Source organism: Chanodichthys erythropterus, chromosome 2 (assembly GCF_024489055.1).
Source record: "Chanodichthys erythropterus isolate Z2021 chromosome 2, ASM2448905v1, whole genome shotgun sequence".
Lineage (NCBI taxonomy): Eukaryota > Metazoa > Chordata > Actinopteri > Cypriniformes > Xenocyprididae > Chanodichthys > Chanodichthys erythropterus.
This window is the reverse complement of record NC_090222.1, coordinates 30,185,010-30,205,930: the sequence shown is the minus strand read 5'-3', so window position 1 is coordinate 30,205,930 and position 20,921 is coordinate 30,185,010. Positions and strand designations below refer to the sequence as shown.

The 20,921-nt window shown below is 36.4% G+C and overlaps 1 protein-coding gene across 1 annotated transcript in view; it reads right to left on the bottom strand.

Annotated features, from left to right (window-relative positions):
- cadm4 (cell adhesion molecule 4) overlaps positions 1 to 20,921 on the bottom strand; it is a 166,450-nt gene that overhangs the window by 144,464 nt on the left and 1,065 nt on the right. The window lies entirely within an intron of this gene.

The following is a 20,921-nucleotide window of genomic DNA, read 5'->3' as shown; positions in this document are numbered from 1 at the left end:
AATAACAACTGTGTCACAACCCAGATTTCAGCAGTATAATCAACGGGATTAATTCAAAGCTAGAAGACGTGTGTTTCCGTCTGCTTTCACGGCTTTCTTTTTGGACCCTCACGCACATGCACATGCACTCAAATAATCTTCTTTCTGTTTTTCGTTTTCTGCCAACTTTCTCATCTGAAAGGGGGTGGTGAAGTACAAAAGGATGCGATTTAGCCCCTAGATAGGGAGAGAGAGGGATGCTGGGTCTACTTGAGGAGAAACAAACGGCGGACAGCAGAGGTGGATGCTTGGACTTGGGGGTCGGGATGCTGAATTAAAGATGGAGGGATGAAAAAAGGAGTGGGAGTAAGAGTGAAGGACAAATGCCCCTCCGGCTGCTGTTAAACCACTTACCATAGCCCACATTGTGACAGCATGACTGTGTGTGTGTGCCTACAGCATGTGAACCGTAGGAGTGTGTGATGTTCTTAAACTTCAGGCCTCTTGGACTTTATGAGCATAACATACCACATTAGGCAGCATGGGAGTTTTGAGTATGTATGGGTTTGTATGAGAGCTAGCTAATTTAAACTAGCAGATGACTCCATAAAACATTATAAAACATAAGGGAGTCGAATCCAATGCCAGCATTTGTTCACTAGACCCCCGTGTGCTTTAGTGAAGACATGTAAAATGTAGCTCTGGGTTAGCTTAGGTCATTTCATCCTCTCCTTTCCTGAAATTTTGAGCGTGCGCCAGCTAGTCCAAGCCTGCTCAGAGTACCTAAGTAAGTGTGTGTGAGTATATTTGTATGCGTATGTGTGTCATTGTTCCCGCTGCAGCTGTATGGTTGGCAGAAAGTCTGGATGGGACTGCTCGGTTGGGATATTTCACGAGTGGATGAGGGCTCAGCTAGCCCTTTTATTTCCAGACTGCAGCCTGTTACACTGGAGGACTGTAGTGTATATATAGTTCTTTTTATCCTATCATAGAAAGCCTTGTGACATATACATATATATAGTATAAATGAACTAAAAGAAAAAAAAAAAACTTCACTTTGTTAGATGGTGCATGACTTGACTGAATTGCTGAAATGCATATAAATAAATCTGTCGAGTTATTTTCTTCTGGAGAATTTGTATCAAACTGCAGTTCCAAATCATTCCTTGGCAAGATGCAAATATTTTTAATATATTCATCCCATGGTGCTTCACGTTCCAGCACAATGGCAGTTGTATAATAGTGTTCCTTCAACTATGAGCACTTTTGACCTTGTGGAGTTTTAGAAAGTAATCTGTCTTAAAATACATTTTTCATATTCTCCTTACTTTATTTAATTTGACTACTAACAATGTCCAAATGCAAAATATAAGCACAGGAGAACTCTGTCATATTTTTTTAATGTAATAACAATTTCCAATCTAAAATGATGTATTGTTCTTAATAGCGTTCTGTATTGGAAATGAAGGTGCTTGAAATCGCATTAGAATAAAATGGACAACTCCTTTGTCTTGATTAATTTTATACAAAATATACACAACTACATAACATTTTCACACTTTTTGCATAATTTACCGATATTACAGTCCAAAGCGACTTACATTGCATTATACTATACATTTTTTAGTATCTGAGTATGTGCAATATGTTCAATCCCAGGACTTTTGCATTGCTAGTGCCATGCTCTAACCACTGAGCTACAGGAAAGCTACTTGGATTAGTCCACTTTCAAATAAAAATTTCCTGATAATTTACTCACCCCCATGTCATCCAAGATATCCATGTCATTCTTTCTTCAGTTGAAAAGAAATTAAGGTTTTTGATGAAAACATTCCAGGATTATTCTCCTTATAGTGGACTTCAGTTGGCCCCAAATGGTTAAAAGGTCAAAATTACAGTTTCAGTGCAGCTTCAAAGGGCTTTAAACGATACCAGATGAGGTATGAACTAAATTGTCATATACAATATGCTAGTGCAAGTATATAACAATTACTTCAAACTTTGACCTGTGGAGGTCAGTAATACACTTAGCAGCGTCTACACTGCCGGAATTCTAATAGAGAAGAAGAAGAGAGCTTCCCTGCGTCCCAATGTACATACTATCCATCCTAAATAGTATGTGAGATTAAAATAAGTGTGTCCCAAAGCATAGTATGTTGAAAAGAGTGTGCCAAAAGTAGGCGAATCGGGACGCAGCACTAGTTCAAGATGAGCTTCTATGGTTAAAACATGGTTAAAAATATGGTTAATTTATTTTATTTTTTTTAAATGACCGATCATTTCGCTAGATAAGACATTATTCCTCGTCTGGTATCATTTAAAGCCATTTGAAGCTGCACTGAAACTGTAATTTTGACCTTTTAACCGTTTGGGGCCAACTGAAGTCCACTATAAGGAGAATAATCCTGGAATGTTTTCATCAAAAACCTTAATTTCTTTTCGACTAAAGAAAGAGAGACACGAACATTTTGGATGACATGGGGGTGAGTAAATTATCAAGAAATTTTTATTTGAAAGTTGACTAATCCTTTAATTGCTTACACAATTTCTGAAACTATGGCTCCTTTTCTCAAAACCATACACACAAAACTACTATCTTGTAGTTTGTCCTAGCACTCACATGTACATCTATGTGCACAAATATGCTATATATATATATATATATATATATATATATATATATATATATATATATATATATATATATATATATATATATATAAAATATATATATGTATGCACAACTGATTGCATTACAGTTATTGAACTGAACTGAATCAACATTAAACTTACTTAAGCTGTATAATTACACTATTGGCTTGTTAGAGATGCTTTACAGCAGAATTTGAATGAGTTACTATTATGAAGCTGCTTTGAAACAATCTGTATTGTATAAAGTGCTAAAGCAGTATGTATATTTACAAAATAAATAGAAATGCAAGGGTGAATTTTTTTCTCAAAACATTGAGTTTTGATTTCTAAGTGATCAAATTAGGTGTAAGTGTTTTCACACATGATCACTGGGTGTAGCTAATCGGTAAATTTGTGGCATTTAAATGGCAGTGTTTTCCAAAAGAAACACAAGAGCTGTTAGTTTTGAATGATGTGTCAAATGTAGAGAACTGTGTTTAGAGTTTTACAATTGCAAACTGAGTGTAAAACAGATACAGTGCTTGCAGACTTGATCTGAAGATTATGAGTATGAGCGAATGGTTTCACTGAGTGGGTACCACTTTTAGTGTGGAAGAAATTAAAAAAAAAGTGTTGACTGGAAATGACACACATTAAAATATTTTAAAAGTGATATTTACATTGATTTCCCTTCTTTTTTTTTTTTATTTCTCAAGCATGTTCTTCACTGACACTGTTTCTCCTTGGTAGGCAAGTTATCAAATATTTAATGTTTAACAGTAGCTTGAATGTGTCCTTCATAACAAAAAGAAACAAGTTGGAATGAAATGAAAATCATTACAAATTTGTCTTTTTAAAATAGCTATCAACCCCTGGAATATAAAAGTGCAAACAAAAATTCAAAGATAAAGAAATACTTATAAGTGTGTAAGCGTGTGTGTGTGGAGGGGGTTCAGGTAAACCATACGTTAAATGTCCATACAAAGAGGATAACAGAAATTCCTGTCCTTGTGGGGACATTTTTGGTCCCCATGAGGAAAACAGCTTATAAATTATACTAAATTGTGTTTTTTGAACATTTTAAAATGCAGAAAGTTTTCTGTGATGGGTATAATGAATAGAAAATACTGTTTGTACAGCATAAAAATCATTATGTCTATGGAATATCCCCATAAAACATGAAAACCCAATGTGTGTGTGTTTTTGTGCGTGCGTGTAAGTGATACACAACGGACACACATCCTGCATAATAATGACACAAGCACAATAATGCATGTGTGTGTATGTGATTGTGTGATTGTGTGTGTGTGTGTGTGTGAGTTTCACACTTCTCGGCCAGTGACCGCTAGTGTCCCCAGGTGCATATTACGCACACACGCACGCTCATACAGACCCAGTCCCCTGCTATTCCCTGATATGCACATAAACCTTATGCTATATTGCTTGGCAGAGAGACATAAAGAGCAATATATAATGGATAAAGAGATAAACTGGGCTTGAGGGAAAAGAAGGAAATTGAGGGAAAAGAGAAGGGAAGAGAAATGGGGAGAGAGATTTGTCCGCTTTACATTCCTCAGCATGACAATAATGCAGAGAGATGAGAAAATTAAAAATTGATGTGAGTAAATGGTTTTAAACGTCCCAATGCTGTACTGAAAAGCTCCCGCTGGATATCACCCAAACTGAGTGATGACTTTAAATTCAAAGAGAGTGACAGACGACAGAAGGGTGAGTAGAGAGGAAACTTCTGAAAGTGAAAGAACTATACAGTGGAAGGAGTGATTGAGGGAAAGTATGAAGGGTGAGCGGAAAGGGAAATGAGGGGGAACAGGAAATTTTGGTGGGCTGAAATAGAAATGTGAGAAAACCCAAAAAAATCTGTGCAATACAGCACGTATCCAAAGTGCACATTCAGCAGATCAAGAGAGAAATGAGGGAATTTAAGGAAAGAGCCAAAGAGAGAGACTATTAAGCAAAGAAATTAGGGCTCCAACCAGGGATGGACAGGCCATAGGGACCACTGGGTAAGTGAATGAATCTGCAAGAAAATTAAAGTTAAGAGGTTTTATTGTAGTAGTACATTTAACTGCAATTTAAAATACTTAATGTAAAGTATTATGGACCAGCACCTCCCTACCTCAGTACACTCCTACAAGTTTATGCTTCCTCCTGCCAGCTAAAGGTCACTGAATGAGTGAGTGACACCTTATCGTTTCTTCACAATGATTCAGAAAGTAGCTTTCCAAAACCTCTGGTGGAATGAGCTGCCAAACTCCACCTGAACTGCTGAGACCATCACATCTTTTAATGAAGCAGCTGGTAATGCCACATTTTCACCAGTATTTTGTTGTTACAAACACATATACTTTCATTATCTGTGAAACACAATATTAAATGTTTTGAAGGATTTTGGGAACCAAACAGTTTTGGTTCTTGTTGACTTCCATGAAATGTTTTGACTATACAGTGGGATTTAATGGGAACTGAAAGTGTTTAGTTGACAACATTCTTTAGAGTATCCTATTTTTATGAAGAAAGTCAAGTTTGAGTGTATATTATATATGTGTATATATATAGATATAGATATATACATGTGTGTATGTATATATATATATATATATATATATATATATTTGTGTATTTATATATATATATATATTTATATATATATATATGTATATATATGTATATATATATAGGGCTGTTGAATACTCAAATCTGATTGGTTGATCAATGTTCTAAGGTGAACAAATTATTTTCAGGGAAATGCACGGCTAAAGTAGTAAAGCAGCAAAAGAAACAAAATCCACAATGACACTGACCAAGCAAATAAATATAGTAAACAAAAGGATGAAAATGACAAATTACTGTCATGGTTTTTGCCACAAACTACATTTTATTGTGTCCTGAAAGCGCATACTCTCTCTCTCGCACACTCTCTCTCTCTTTCAAACATATTTAACTTCCAGAAAAACATATTTTCCCATCTCAGGCATCAAATCTCTATTATTATTGGTCATTATTTTAAGTAATGGACACTATGGGAGCTCTCTGAATATTATTATAAAATGTATTTGTGATAAAATCAACATTTTCCTATTAATCAGATGTCCCTCACACTAATTCAGTAATTGCAAATATAAAAGTTACATAAAATCTCACACTTTTGCTATACTAAAGCCTGAAATGGGCACTTTTAGTGACAGCAACCTCATCATTTTTGATCAAAGACTTAACTTCAGAATTTTAACTAAAATCTGTATTCTTATGATTGCTCTGAACATTTCAGGCAGAGTTCAACAAACTTTAAATTACTTTTTCATAAATTTAAAATAATAATAATAAAAATGTAGGTGTAATGGGGTTGTGATTTTTTGCCCTAATTGGCCGCTGCTCTAAATCTACTGAAAAAATGGAGAGCACATGGCATGCATGATATTAAGAAATCATGAGTAATGTTGATTTAACAAAGGTAATTTTTACAAGTAATAATTTTTCTATCTTTAATTGATGTAACGGTGTTGAGTTGTTAAGCTTGACCAACACAATTTCACAACATAATTTAGTTATAATTATTAAAGAAGGTGGTAACTTGTCTGTGTCTGCTTACAATGTTGTTCAAAAGACTTCTATGATGTCACTTCCTATTAATGATGTCACATAAGTATCAGTTCATAATTTTTATAGGGGGAGAATGGTTTGTATAATGGGGTTGAGGGGTTACTGAGGTACAGAGCTAAATAATGTGATTTTAATGAATAATCATGAATTTACCTAAAAAAAAAAAATTACCAGCAATAAAGCACAGATGGATATTTATGGGAGTGGCAAAAAAAATATCCCAAGTACACTTTTATAGAAGGCCTTGAGGGACATGACAAAATAGGTGGTGTCAACTGAAAAAAAAACAAAATCATTTATAATATAAAGATAAAATGTATGTCATGTGTTTAAACATTATTAAATGAGATATTTCAATTAATACACAAAAAAGCTTTTAAAATATATATTTCTGTGACCAAAAGAGAAATTTCACTGAAAAAGGTCAGAGGGACTCAAATCATACAAGTTTCGTGGAATGACTCACAGACACACACTCGCACAGAAAATGTTTTTTCAGCACTGCTCTGACGAATTAATCAGTAAAATGACTCACCAGCGAGGTAATAACTGCGATTCTTGAGATAGATAAACTTACAGTTTAGTTTCACTATTAGTAGAGACACTGCTGCTGTGAGAGAGTCACAGACACTCAGGTAAGCTAATTCATAAATTCTCTCTCTCTCTCTCTCTCTCTCTCAATTGCGTTAATAACTATAATCACAGTATTATTCTGCTATCAAGGCTAAAGCCTCCGTTACTAGCTCTGAAATGACGTTTTGACTTGGCAACGGAGGCTTGGGATGAGATGCGTAAGAAATTAATGTTTTATGGACAAAAATCTGACAAATGTCTTGAAATACACCATCAAAACAGTGTCTTGAGGTGTGGTAACTGTAGTATAAGTGTAATAATTGACTCCAGGCCATTGAATTCTTAGAAAATAATGCACACCTGAGGCGTCAATTATTCCTTACTTATATCCATATGTGTGTGTGCATGTAATCAGCGCTTTGATTACTTTGATTATAAATGTGCAGTTCAATGCAGTTAAGTTGATTTTCATCAGGACATATATTAATGCATTACATTTTTTATAATGCAAACATTTTCATTTCCTAGCTCTTCCTAACAAGAGTCATTGTTGACCTTCAAATACTTCATAGAGAGTATGCGCGCATGTCAATCAAACTGAGCACAATCAAAACTGTTGCTAAAAATCTTAGGTTTTAAATTCGCCATAACTGAAAGGTGAAATTCTATATGCAACCCAAGTAATGGTAGTTTTTATGTGAAATATCCTGATGTGTGTTCCTGCAGAACAGTCGCCCTCCTTCATATAAATTTAAAGCAGAGAATTTAGTAAGAAACATCTGATTAAATCAAAGCATATCTGCATAATTAGTATGGTTAATTTAAGAAATTATCCACAGATTAATCAGTTATAAAAAAAAAAAATGTTGTTAGTTGCAGCCCAAAAAAAAAAAAAAAAGGCAAGAGGGACTAAAGGGGGGTGGTGCAGAGTCTGGCGGTGGTGGAAATAGAATCACAACAGACTCTCTGTATGTAAATGAGCACAAAACTGCCACAGGCGTCAAATCTGGACACCAAGACTGAGTGCCCTGCTACAGAGCACCTGGCCAACACACACACAGCTTCCCCTCAAAACATAGCCCACAGCTACTACCATAAAAATCACTTTCCCCTACATCACAGATATCACATCATAACCAGGAGTAACTACCAGGAGGAATATCTACTGTATGTGTAGAGGTGTGTGTGTGTGTGTGTGTGTGTGTGTGTGTGTGTGTGTGTGTGTGTGTGTGTGTGTGTCTGTTAACAATAAAGCAGAAGAGGTCAGAAGCCAACAGAGAGTGAGAGAGAAGGGAGCGAATATTGTTGAAAAGCTTAATATGAAAAAAAATCTATACGAATGTCAGATCCGCAGCCCGAGTTTACCTCCAGGACAAGAAGCAAGAACAATTTTAAACGGCCATTTCCAGCAAGCTCAGTAATATTTTCCTTAAAATTACGTCTTTCTTCAAAGGATAGTTAAATTCTGTCACCATTTACTCACACTCATGTCATTCCAAACTTGTACGGCTTTCTTCTGTGGAACATAAAAGATGATATTTTGAAAAGTGTCTCAGTGTTTTTTAGTACATACAATGACAATGGAATCCAGTGTTGTTTCAAACCCCACTGATTTTTATAGTATGAACCAATACATTTTGGGGTAAAATTCTTTAACCCTTAAACAACCACCTGCCTGCATCCGTTTACTTTAACCCGACCAAACGATTCTGTTAACTTCAACAGTCTTAATATCTATCTACGCACATAAAAGTCTCTCTGCTGCCATCCATCTTCCACAATATAGGCAATCTTTTTTTAATTACACAATTTCCTGTCAGCAGCCAGTTGCATTCCTCAGAGCTTCATTAGTTGAACACTGATAAGGTAAAGAAGAATCATGGGTAATTAAAGCGGTATATACTGATGGATTCCACTCTTCCCCGAGGTGCTAGAGGCATATATTCACCTCAAAAAGTGAATCACGCAGATTTGTGTGTTTGCATCAGAAATTACTGTTAATATAACAGCTTGCACAGCAATGAGATTTGCCGGTGAGGCAAAGGGGGACGTGAGTCATCCCACCCGTGTGCGAGAGATGATAACATTATTTCTTTTTCAGATGAGTTGCGAGATTGTCGAGCACTCCAGGTTTGGTCTCAGGGGTACAAGAAACAAGACTTCCAAATCTCCTGCACAGCCAGTCATGCCTGCATTCATTCATACTAAAAACCTTCCTGTCTTATTATGCATTTTTCTATTCTCGCTAAGAGCTCCCTGGAGCTGAGTTCCCGCAATCAACCATCGTCAAGGTCACAAGTCCGGGATGTCTCAGCACCTCACGCACGCCCCTCGAACCGAGACAATCTCGGAAACGTAATCCATTGTTAGAGGAGGTAATCTCCCGCTATTGGAGCCTCGGGCCAATTCTGCCTGCCAGCCCTGGAAGGACAAACTCTCCGCATCGCCACCAACAACAACAACAAGATGACCTCGTGGTTGCGACTGTGTTTTTTAACCAAACAATACAGAGTCTGAAAGAACGTGGCTGCAAGTGCGGCCCTCGTCCTCGATGCATACATTGAGATTTTAATTGTGGAATTAGCAGCAACTTTTTGATGTTTTTTTTGTTTTGTTGTGTAATTCATTACGGCTAATGAAGATTTATTTACCGCCTGCTAATTATCCAAGATCAAAGGTTCACTCCCAAGCCTGAATTCATTGTTATAGGGTTGGAAAGGGAACAGCGTTGTGCTGATGCTGCAGTGTTGGATGTTGCTGTTCTCGCTGGCTCTGATCCACGTTTGAAGTGCTTATCAATCCTGTATCTCACATCTCACCTCAATTTGTTTTCAAAGTAATCTCCAGATAATCATTATCACTGAGAGCATCTATCATTTAGCGTTTGGTGTTTCCTGTGAGGGATACTTCACCGTGTATATGTTCCCCTCCGTGTGGCCCTTGACCCGTAACAGTAGTGCAGATCCTTTCTGAGAGTTTACAGGAAAGTAATTACCTTCGTTTATGTGCCGTTCCTTCCAAGTTAACAGCTGGTTTTCAATCATGCCCTCTCTTTATATTCAAGCGGTAATTCTCTGCCTTTTAAATTCCTTATCAAGTTCAGAATTTGAATTAAGGCAGCCAACAGAAAAGCAGAATTGCTGCTTGAATTTGAATGTAAGGTATAAACTTAAAATTCTTATAACTGTAACTTGCTAACTAGAAAAAGCTAAGTTTGTTTGCCTTGACCAAACCTTGTTTTAAAGTTTTGAAATAGTTGAAAAAGACTTGAAATTTGATGGATGGATGGATGGATGGATGGATGGATGGATGGATGGATGGATAGATAGATAGATAGATAGATAGATAGATAGATAGATAGATAGATAGATAGATAGATAGATAGATAGATAGATAGATAGATAGATAGATAAGTTGATTGATTGATTGATTGATTGATTGATTGATTGATTGATTGATTGATTGATTGATTGATTGATTGATTGATTGATTGATTGATTGATTGATTGAATTACATTTTGTGGACCAGGATTAAACAACACTTCACTTCCCAGAATGCATGCAATACAGTAAATTCCTCTTCCTGTTATTGCATACAGGGTTATATTTGTTAACTAAAACTGAAACTATTAAAAAAATGTATTAAATAAATAAAAAAACAAAAAAAACTACCAGTAATATAAAAATAAAACTGATTCCAAGTCAGTTTCCTGTGAAGTGTGGCTAATTTGGTTAATATTCACAAACTGAAAGGGACCCAGTTCTTCAGTTCTGAATGTTGCACAACCCTGCAATTCTCATTTACCAGCCTACTGTTGAGCGCTTCGGTGGGCATATCAGAGAGAGAGAGAGAGAGAGCAGAAGACTGAGAGGGAAATGTGATTGTGTTTGTGTGTGTGTGAGCGCTTCACCCCTGACCTGCCACTCAGCTCCAGACGGGTGGGTGGCCGGCAGTAAAATGTCCTCATTGATCATCTGTTCTCTCACTTTGTGATGGTGCCATGTTTTTGCTGTTTGCTTCAATCACCTATACAACTAGTTTCCACTTAGTTTGTCCTCTTTCTGCTCTCTCTCTCTCTCTCTCTCTCTTTCTTTAATTTTCTCACTAAAATCAGGATCTTTTACCCTCTATTCTGATGTGTTGCTCTTTCTTTGACTACCTCAGTTGTTTGTTATTCTTCCCTCCATCTCTCGCTCTCCGCTCTCCTCAGTCAAGTCCTTCACTGTGCACACTAGCCTCTTTAACTTCTTATTCTCCACTGTTTCACAGACCATTGAACTGTGTAGTGTAGGTGCTGAGACCTTCACGCTGTTCTCCTTTAAACCTTCAGCCCTTTTCTTCCTCTTTTTTTTCTGGCCTTACAAAACTGTACCATGGTAACTGGGTGTTTCTTCAACCATGGGCACTTGTTCTGGCCCTGTGGATGTTTATTTAATTTGTCTACTAACAATGTGGATATGCATACATCACAGAAGAATACTGTCATTTTTGTCATTTTTTCCCCCCTGAAGGTAATGAAAATTCCAACCATGACATTTCAAATGATGTTTTATTCTGTGATGGAAATGGCAATTGTGAAAATGACATTTTGAAAAAAAATGTTATTGAATAAAATGTCTGATTCCTTTGTCTTTGATATCATTTTATTTATCCTAAATATACACAAATAATTAAGTCTTTGTGTAGATCATCAGAAATGTGTAATCATTCATATTTTTATAATGGATTTTCATACTTTAATATTGACAATGATGAAAATGATAAAGGCATAGTAATGTTTCCAAGACAGTTGGCCTTCACATAACAAAAAGAGCATTTTTAATAACCGTCAACCCTTGGGACATAAAAGTGTCTAGAGTTAAAGAAACACCCAACCATGGCATTTTGGTCATTTCCCAATCATTTTCCTTCATCTTCTACACAGGATTTCCTGCCCTGCCTCTTACTGTGTTTATCAGTAAAAGTGTCGAAATGAACTGTGGTATTTTGGTGAAACCATATGGTTAAGATTTTGTTAGGATGCTATTCAGTCCTTCAGCTTTTCTGTCATTTCACAATTCTAAAAAATAAACATTCAAGGTGAAGTGTGTAATTTCTGTGCCACTAGCCTCAACAACCAAAACTGCAAAATTGACTGTTTAAAAAAAAAAGTCCACTTGCTTTAACCAAATAATCAGCCATGGAAATGTCTCATAAAAATATTTATTTTTAATCCATAGTAATAAACATGGAGGAGTTAAATCACTCTGGCTGGTAATACACTTTTTTTTTTTTTTTTTTTTTTTTTTATAAAACATTTCCAGAGAACAGATTGTTTTTGCATAAAAATGACTGCTAGCAGACAGGTTTCCCAGACATATAGCTCCGCCCCAAAACTAACATCATTGTTTGGGCCACTATTGCCATATTGAGCTGGTCGGGATGCTTAAACAAACAGAGCAATGTTTTAACATTTTGCCAGTGTTTACATATTTCAAGTTGTCTCTGAGTATTAAACTGGGATTTAAAAAGGCTTTTAATCATCTAAAAACACATTTCGGCTTTCAATATTAATGAACAAAATAAGTGAAAAATCTCTCTCTCCTCCCTGCATGAGGTTGTGCTGTGGTCAGACTGACTCATGTCACACACTCACCTGTCCTGAGTAAGGACTGCTCCCTCCAGCCCTCTGCGCTCATCTAGAGCATCATTATCACCTCCATGCTCTCCATATTATGTAATCAGTGCAGGCGGCATTAGTCTCCCTCTCAAGGAGCTATGAATCCTTTCAAACACACTCCATCTGGAACAGGGGCCCATTTTAGTTCTAATGGGCCCTTCATCTAATCAAACCTTGTGAGGGCTTTAGTGGCACTCAAACTCCTGTAATTACTGCAAAAGCCTGGGACCTTTACCTCATGTGGGTATGGAACAGAGACTCGACTGGAGCCTTGGAAACAGGTGGAAGGGTGAGGAAAAGAAATGAAAGCAGGAGGTTAGGGGGCTGTTAAACAAGCACTGTGCAGAGTTTGCAAAGTCATGGCAACACTGTCCCCTATACGGAGGAATGTGGCAATCAACCACAACATCCACTTAAGTCTGGCTCTCTCCCACCTCCACCTCTCTTTTCATGTCTCAGAGCCTCATCTTTGTTTTGTTTTTTCTCTCTATCTCTCTCTCTCTTTATATTAGCAACTCTGTTTCTCACATGTCTCTCTAGATAAAATTCCAAATGAAGATATTCTTGGTGTAAATAAGAACAGAACTGAAAGGATTTAGCTCATGATTTTAGGGTATTTCCAAAATGAGGGATGAGTAAAACTACATACTTTCAAAACTGACAAGTCAAATGGTTGTCTAAACCAGTTTTTTTAATATATTTTAATACCAATGATAAACAATTATGATCCCATTGTGAGAAATCCCCTTCCCAAAATGTATAAAGACCGATTTATACTGTGAGGAAAAAAAAGGAATTGTCGTTTATGTAAGACAACATGTTTCTAAAATAAAATAATTGAATAAAAAGTTTACTTTATTAGGCTGACAGCATCTATGTGCCCACTTTGTTGAAGCAGATGTAAGCATTCTTTAAAAAAACAAAACAAATTAAATTGATTTTAAATTGTGCAGATGCTTTTTGTGTTAAAAAATGCTATTTGTGGTTTGAAAAAGCCTAGGACAAAAAAAAAATTACAATTAATATCATGATTTCAATGAATGTGTTTCATTTTTAACATATTTAAATAACATTTTAACTTTGGCAGACCTAAATATATATAGGGCTGTCAAAGTTAAAATGTTATTTAAATATATATTCAGGGCTGTCAAAGTTAAAATGTTAAAATATGTATTAAAGTTAATAGCAGGAAAAAAAAAAAAAATTATATATATATATATATATATATATATATATATATATATATATATATATTTATTTATTTATTTATTTATTTTTAATGCTGGATCCAAATGTTTGAAAGGCCATAAAGAAAGTATATATTTTTTAGATAATAATTTTAATAATTTTGCTTTGGCTTTAGTAAAATGTTGATATAAAAGGCAATTAAAATTAGCTTCTTTAATTTCTGACACAACATGCTGTCTTTAACATTTCAGTTTTTTCTCACACACAAATTTCACAGTATACATCCCTGTCTTTTTTTTTTTGTATTTTACTTTGGGAAGGGGGTAATTCATTTTCATATTTGAGGTCCTAGGTATTAAAAGGTTTGAAACCCCCTTGATTAATGCATTGTTTCCCATCTCTTGCCAAAATACTATTAAATGAGCTATACGTAAGGTTTTCACTTTAATAAAGCATAAAAATACCCCAATATGTTTGCAAATATTTAGGAAACATGCTAAATTCACCTACTTGTTTTTTCAGAAAAACAAAGCTACAGCCAGACATTCTACTTTGAAATGTGCATTCTGTGTCGGAATGTCTGTCTTTGTTTTGGTCTGTGCGAAACCATGTGTTGCCAGTATATCCAATAGTATTTCAACATCACAGATTGCCAGTTGGCGGAAAACACAGCGTATTGCAGCCAACAGAGATCTGCAGATTCTACCTGCATCTGCATCCATCTAAAAATCTCTATGAACAACAGCATTTTAAAAAACAGATGAATCCACTGTGTAAGTCTCGCTCGCTCTTGTTGCATGTCCTCAAGCTTGCAACCCGTGTTTTTGAAGGAGGGGGCGGGGCAAACAATATTTTGAATTTGGACTGCAGTACACCTATTTCCACCACTGGGTGTCATTCCTACATAGAGCCCCTTTAAAACTCAATTTATATTAGTAGTCTCTAGGAAAAAAGGTCATTTAAGATTGATAAATTTATATCTGGCTCTCAAGCTGTGAGATAAAGACACTGAGAAATAATACATTGCTATTTGCAGTCTAATTCTCCATGCTGAAACAATGCATTGCTATTCTGAAGTCTTATTCTTCAAGCTGAGAAAGACATAGTCAGGCACCAGACAGCAAATCTGCTACTCAGACATCTCGCAGGACAAGAGGAAGAAAAATTAGATCTGAATCAGTCTGCACTTCACAACCCAAGTCTGAATTATTGACAACTCGTGTCTGGCGAGGTTTTGCCTTCTCACAAGTGACACAGACAGAATCTGGTCCAGTACGAACAGGCATATTTCAATAATTCACATACTTATCAGAGAGCAAGTGCTTAAATTCCCACAATGAATGTGCCTGAATTTAATCAAAGCGAGCCGCAGAAACAGCTTGAGAGTGATAACCCTGAAAAATAAGCTTGTTTAATGGGCACACCTTTCTGAGTGCGTTTCATTAGAATAATATCACAGACATTCTTTTGCAAGAGATGGAAGAGTTTCGGGTTCATTACAGCTGTATGCTGGCCTTGCTCAATAACGTTTGTAGTTAACTTGACCACAAGCGTCTGATTCATCATTTCTGTCATTTAAAATCCACACACAGTCTTCCAATAACCTCCTCTTCAGCATGTAAGCTCTGAAATTAGACGTAAAATATTGTGTCTGAGTGACCGCAGGCAGGCAGGCGATGACAGCGAACAAGAAAATTAAAGGAGTGTCTAATCAGTTGAATCAGATTGAAGATAATTACGGTGAAATACAGTTACCGAGACACACCACCTGCGACAAACCCATCCCGTGTAACGACACCATAAAACACAATGATGAATCCAGCCCTCCATTGAAACGGTTTGAAATAGGTCTATTCCTCCCAGTGTTCATTTCTTCGCCTTCCAATTGAAGGCGTTCACGAGTTTCAGCACACCTATGACTCTTATTCCCTTTTCTATCTTCTGTGTTAAGTAACAACATGATCCCTAAAAGGAACATCTGTTTATATAGGGCTGTAAAATGTCTAATCTATTACAGTGATAAGAGAAAGCCAGGTAGCTATAACAGTCTATCACCAGCTCTACCTGTATATGTTGTCTTTTTTTGTCTATTGTGAGCCTGGGTTCAGTGTTCGCTGTGAAATTGAAGTAAAAATAGGAAGCGAGTACCTGAAGGCTTTACAACGTGTCTGTTTTTAACATACTGGTAGGAGGGCTTCCAATGTAATTAAATGTCAACATTTTTTTTTTACTGGGGAATTACACAACCATACACTGGAATCAAAGGATAAACCTTGGCTTAAGATAAAGGCTTCCTTATAGCATTACAGAACAAAGTGTCAAGTTAAAATACCAATGTCTGCCCTACATGTGCTGCTAATCCTATAGTGCCTACCCTGCAAAATGCACCAATTTTACATATGAATAAGACTAGGAAATCAAACATTCAAAACAAAAGACACACTTGATTTCCATGCCCCATATATACAGGGCACCAGACTAAAAATGACTAGGGAGCATGTGAAATGAAATATTTCAAAGCCAAATTACTTAAATAAAGTTTAGTTTAAAGGTGCCATTGAACGTTTTTTTTACAAGATGTAATATAAGTCTAAGGTGTCCCCTGAATTTGTCTGTGAAGTTTCAGCTCAAAATACCCCATAGATTTGTTTAAATTATTTTTTTAACTGCCTATTTTGGGGCATAATTAGAAATGCGCTGATTCAGGGCTACTGCCCCTTTAATTGCTCGCGCTCTCCGCCCCCCCAGAACTCTCGACTCTATCATTGCATAAACAAAGTTCACAGAGCTAATATAACCCTCAAAAGGGATCTTTAAAAAGTGTTCGTCATGCAGCATGTCTTATCGCGTAAGTATGGTATTTATTTGGATGTTTTAATTTGATTCTGAATAAGTTTGAGGCTATGCTCCGTGGCTAACGGCTAATGCTACACTGTTGGAGAGATTTATAACAAATGAAGATTTGTTTATGAATTATACAGAATGCAAGTGTTTAAAAATGAAAATAGCGACGGCTCTTGTCTCCGTGAATACAGTAATAAACGATGGTAAGTTTAACCACATTTAACAGTACATTAGCAACATGCTAACGAAACATTTAGAAAGACAATTTACAAATATCACTAAAAATATCATGATATCATGGATCATGTCAGTTATTATTGCTCCATCTGCCATTTTTCGCTGTTTTCCTTGCTTGCTTACCTAGTCTGATGATTCAGCTGTGCACATCCAGATGTTAATACTGGCTGCCCTTGTCTAATGTCTTTCATAATGTTGGGAACATGGGCTGGCATATGCAAAAATTGGAGGCGTACACCCCGACTGTTATGTAACAGTCGGTGTTATGTTGAGGTTCGCCTGTTCTTCGGAGGTCTTTTAAACAAATGAGATTTATATAAGAAGGAGGAAACAATGGTGTTTGAGACTCACTGTATGTCTTTTCCATGTACTGAACTCTTGTTATTCAACTATGCCGAGGTAAATTCAATTTTCAATTCGATGGCATCTTTAATTCCGATTTGATCCTTACTTTTTGTGTCATATGTTGTAAATATTTTGTAAGAACATGTACTGTATGCCCATTTAAAAAAAAAAATCAGATATTGTGTTTATTATGGTCCCAACAGGTCACCCACATTACAGTTTAACTCCAAAGTTTTCCCTACAGTCAGTTCAACATTATAATTGGACCTCAATGTTGCAAACTATGACTAATAATATTTTTTTCAAATATTTGAATGTTTCTTAGAATGACATTTTTCCCAACAAACATATACCTTACATTACAAACAATGGTTCTCCAAGAATTTCAAATCAGACATAACTGGAAAAATGAATCACGGTTTTGAGAGGGTCCCTTAAGTGAAAAAATAATGTACTTAAAGTGCTCTATTTTCGCACACTAATTTTGTACTTATTATACTAAAAATTCTTCTTTAGTACTTCTTGAGATAATCTAAAGAACATCTAAGTGTACTCTGTGCTATTTTGAGACACCAACTAAAATGTGCTTTTAAAAAAATGTATTTAATTACCACTTGTAGTACACTTGAACCCATAGTGTACTACAAGTGGCACACAAATAGAGCACATTATGGAAGTGTACTTTTTATTTCACTTGGGCTGATTCAAACCACTAACTCACAAGCGAGTTTTGTGAATCTTTTTGACAGACTCATTAAAAAGAACCAGTACATAAGAGTAATTTGGTCACAAATCGAACATCATGACACGCTGTTCATTGCTGCATTCAAGAAACACTGCCAAAACTGCATATGGATGCACACAAAGTTTTCCTAATTAGATTTTAATTTGCTGAAATACATATTTATTATTTGAAACAGTTGAAACCATTTTAGTTGCAGTACGGACCTACGGATATACTAAAACAAAGGCTGTTTTTTTTTCAACTTTTATCCACATGACTAGTCATGTCAAACTATATAATAAGGCTACTATTATAACTACAATATGTAATTGCATTTTACTTGAAGAAAAAAGAAAAATCCATACAAATTCTTTTAAACTGTGCTGCTATTTTTATACTTTTTCCAATTAGGAGGCAATTTGGCCCTCCAGCAGAAGCAACATTGACAGAGTCCCAAAAAATGATGAAAACAGATTCAAACGAATGACTCTCATATTGCTTGCCATCGAATAAACAAATAGAGATGATTAACTGTGCAGGGCCAGTGATGAGAGGGGACGGACATTGAATGCGGCATGCAGAATGCGGCTGGCGCAGTTGTGGCCGTTTATTGCGTGTGTGCATGTGTGTGTCAGTAGCACAACATTGCAAAAAAGGGCATAAAGAGAGAGAGAGAGAGAGAGAGAGAAAGAGAGGGAAAGACAATGTGAGAGTGGCAAAAACAGAAAGAGGGGCTCAGATGGAGAACACAACATGAGTCTGCAGGCCTGTGCCCAAGGGACACACACAGCCACTGAGCCTAGTACATTCTGTATTTGTTGTGCTGGGGGAAGGGGCGATTTCACACACACACACACACACACACACACACACACACACACACACACACTATTCTATATCTTTCTTTTCTCTCTGTCTAAGATAGAGTGGTTCCTTACAGGTTCAAGGCTCTTTCTTTCTATTATCCTTGTCACTCCATATGTTTCCCTGGCTGTCTTCTACTTTTCCATCCCATCTTCATTTTGTATTTCTATATTTTTTAGTCTGATTCAGTAGGTACAAAGATCATCTCAAACACTTCCTCTCTGTTCTCTCTCCTCCATTTTTCCTCTTGCTACATCTCTAATTAACTAACTGTTCCAGGATATGTCAACCTGGTATCAAAAGTCTCTATTGATTTACATGATGAAGAAGTGTTATAATCAGTTTTATCCCTCCTTCTTTCCCTCCCCAACCCCCTTTTTTCTCTCCTCTTTTACCTCTTGTCACTGGAAAGATTAATGACAGTCATATCCATAGCTCCCTCTTGACCTCCAAGGCTCAAATGAGGAGACACCCTTCCATTTGAACAATGAGTACATGCACATACCCATAAATGCAAACAAAAAATGCCCTCCAAATTACAATTCTAAACATTTCTTTTTATTCAAATGTATGCCATAGCCACATACAGCAAGACTTGCAAAGAACAGAAAAATTGGAAAACCTGGACAACCTGGCAGTAACACAGACCACAAGAATTTCAACAAAGGAATTGCTTTTGAATTTCAAATAGATACATAGTATTGTTTTCATAAAATTGAAAACATGAAGTGGAACTCAATTGAGGCACTATATCTTTTGGCTTTTTTGGCCCTGTTTGACTGTCTTTACTGTGTATGTACCTGCCGCAGGGTCTGCAGGGTCTTCATGCGATTTCAATTGAGGAAGCCTTTAATTTTATTTGCTTTTTGCTTATTGGCCCAGGGCTCATATTGCTACACCACTGCCAGACTGTATTAAAATGTACATATTCTGTACATTACACTACTGTGCTTGTAATTGCTATGAAAATATGTATCATGATTTGTATGAATTGTAGAAAATTATATTTTTAAAATTCAGAGAGTTTTTGTTTTCACTTTTCTCCATGATTTTGGAGTGGGTTTCTCTCCCTAGTGAACAGGAAAATCTGGAGTTAAACCTGGAGATTAGTTCACTTCACAATTCAAATTCCCTGAAAATTTACTCACACCCCATGTCATCCAAGATGTTTATGTCTTTCTTTCTTCAGTCGAAAGGTTTTTGAGGAAAACATTCCAGGATTTTTCTCCATAGTGGACTTCACTGGTGTACAACGGGTTGAAGGTCCAAATTGCAGTTTCAACGCAGCTTTAAAATTTATAAACTTTTTAAAGGTGATACAGAGGATCTTTTCGTCGACTGAGAAACCAAAGACTGTTGGCGAGTTTTTGAAATTATCACATGCGTAAGAGCAACCCCCCTCCTTCACAGCTCATTTCGAGGGAACGCCTCCCAAAACTCGTGCACGAGTATAGGAACACGAGTCTTTACCACCAGCATTCACTGTGTCGTGTTAGTGGATTCATTATGTCGGACTCACCGCAGGTAACTCATAATCTGCAGTTGTTACTCCTGTCTCCTGACAAAAACATTGCATGCGGTGCCTGTGGAGTGTGGAAAGTTACTACGTGCTCGTCTCTCACAAGGAACGTCATGGCAGTGATTGACAAGCCAGAGGGCCAATCGTTTACGCGATGATCGTTTACGCGTTAGACGAGCATTTGTGTTTTAAAAAGTATATATTTTTTACATTTTTTTTAGAAAATGACCAAGCGTTTCTCTAGGTAAGACCCTTATTCCTCATCTGGGATCGTGTAGAGCCCTTTGAAGCTGCTTTGAAACTGCAATTTGGACCTTCAACCCATTGTACCCCACTATATGGAGAAAAATCCTGTATTGTTTTCCTCAAAAACCTTTCGACTGAAGAAAGAAAGACATAAACATCTTGGATGACATGGGGGTGAGTAAATTTTCAGGAAATTTGAATTCTGAAGTGAACTAATCCTTTAAGATATTCCAGACCTGCATTTATTTAGTCTTTGCGTTGCTTAGTGGATGCATGTTTTATTTTCATTCGCGGATCAGAACTAACTTACCATTTTTTTTTAATCTGCAAATAAGTTATTAATTGGTTGTCCATAAAACTCACAATCGTGCTAATGGACTTTATATCAGAACGGATGCGGCCCAAGGCACATGTAAAAGACACCTAATAAAGTGTAAACGCATTTTCTTTCCTTTCCATGCTATTTTCGCTCTTGCTTAATAATTATTAA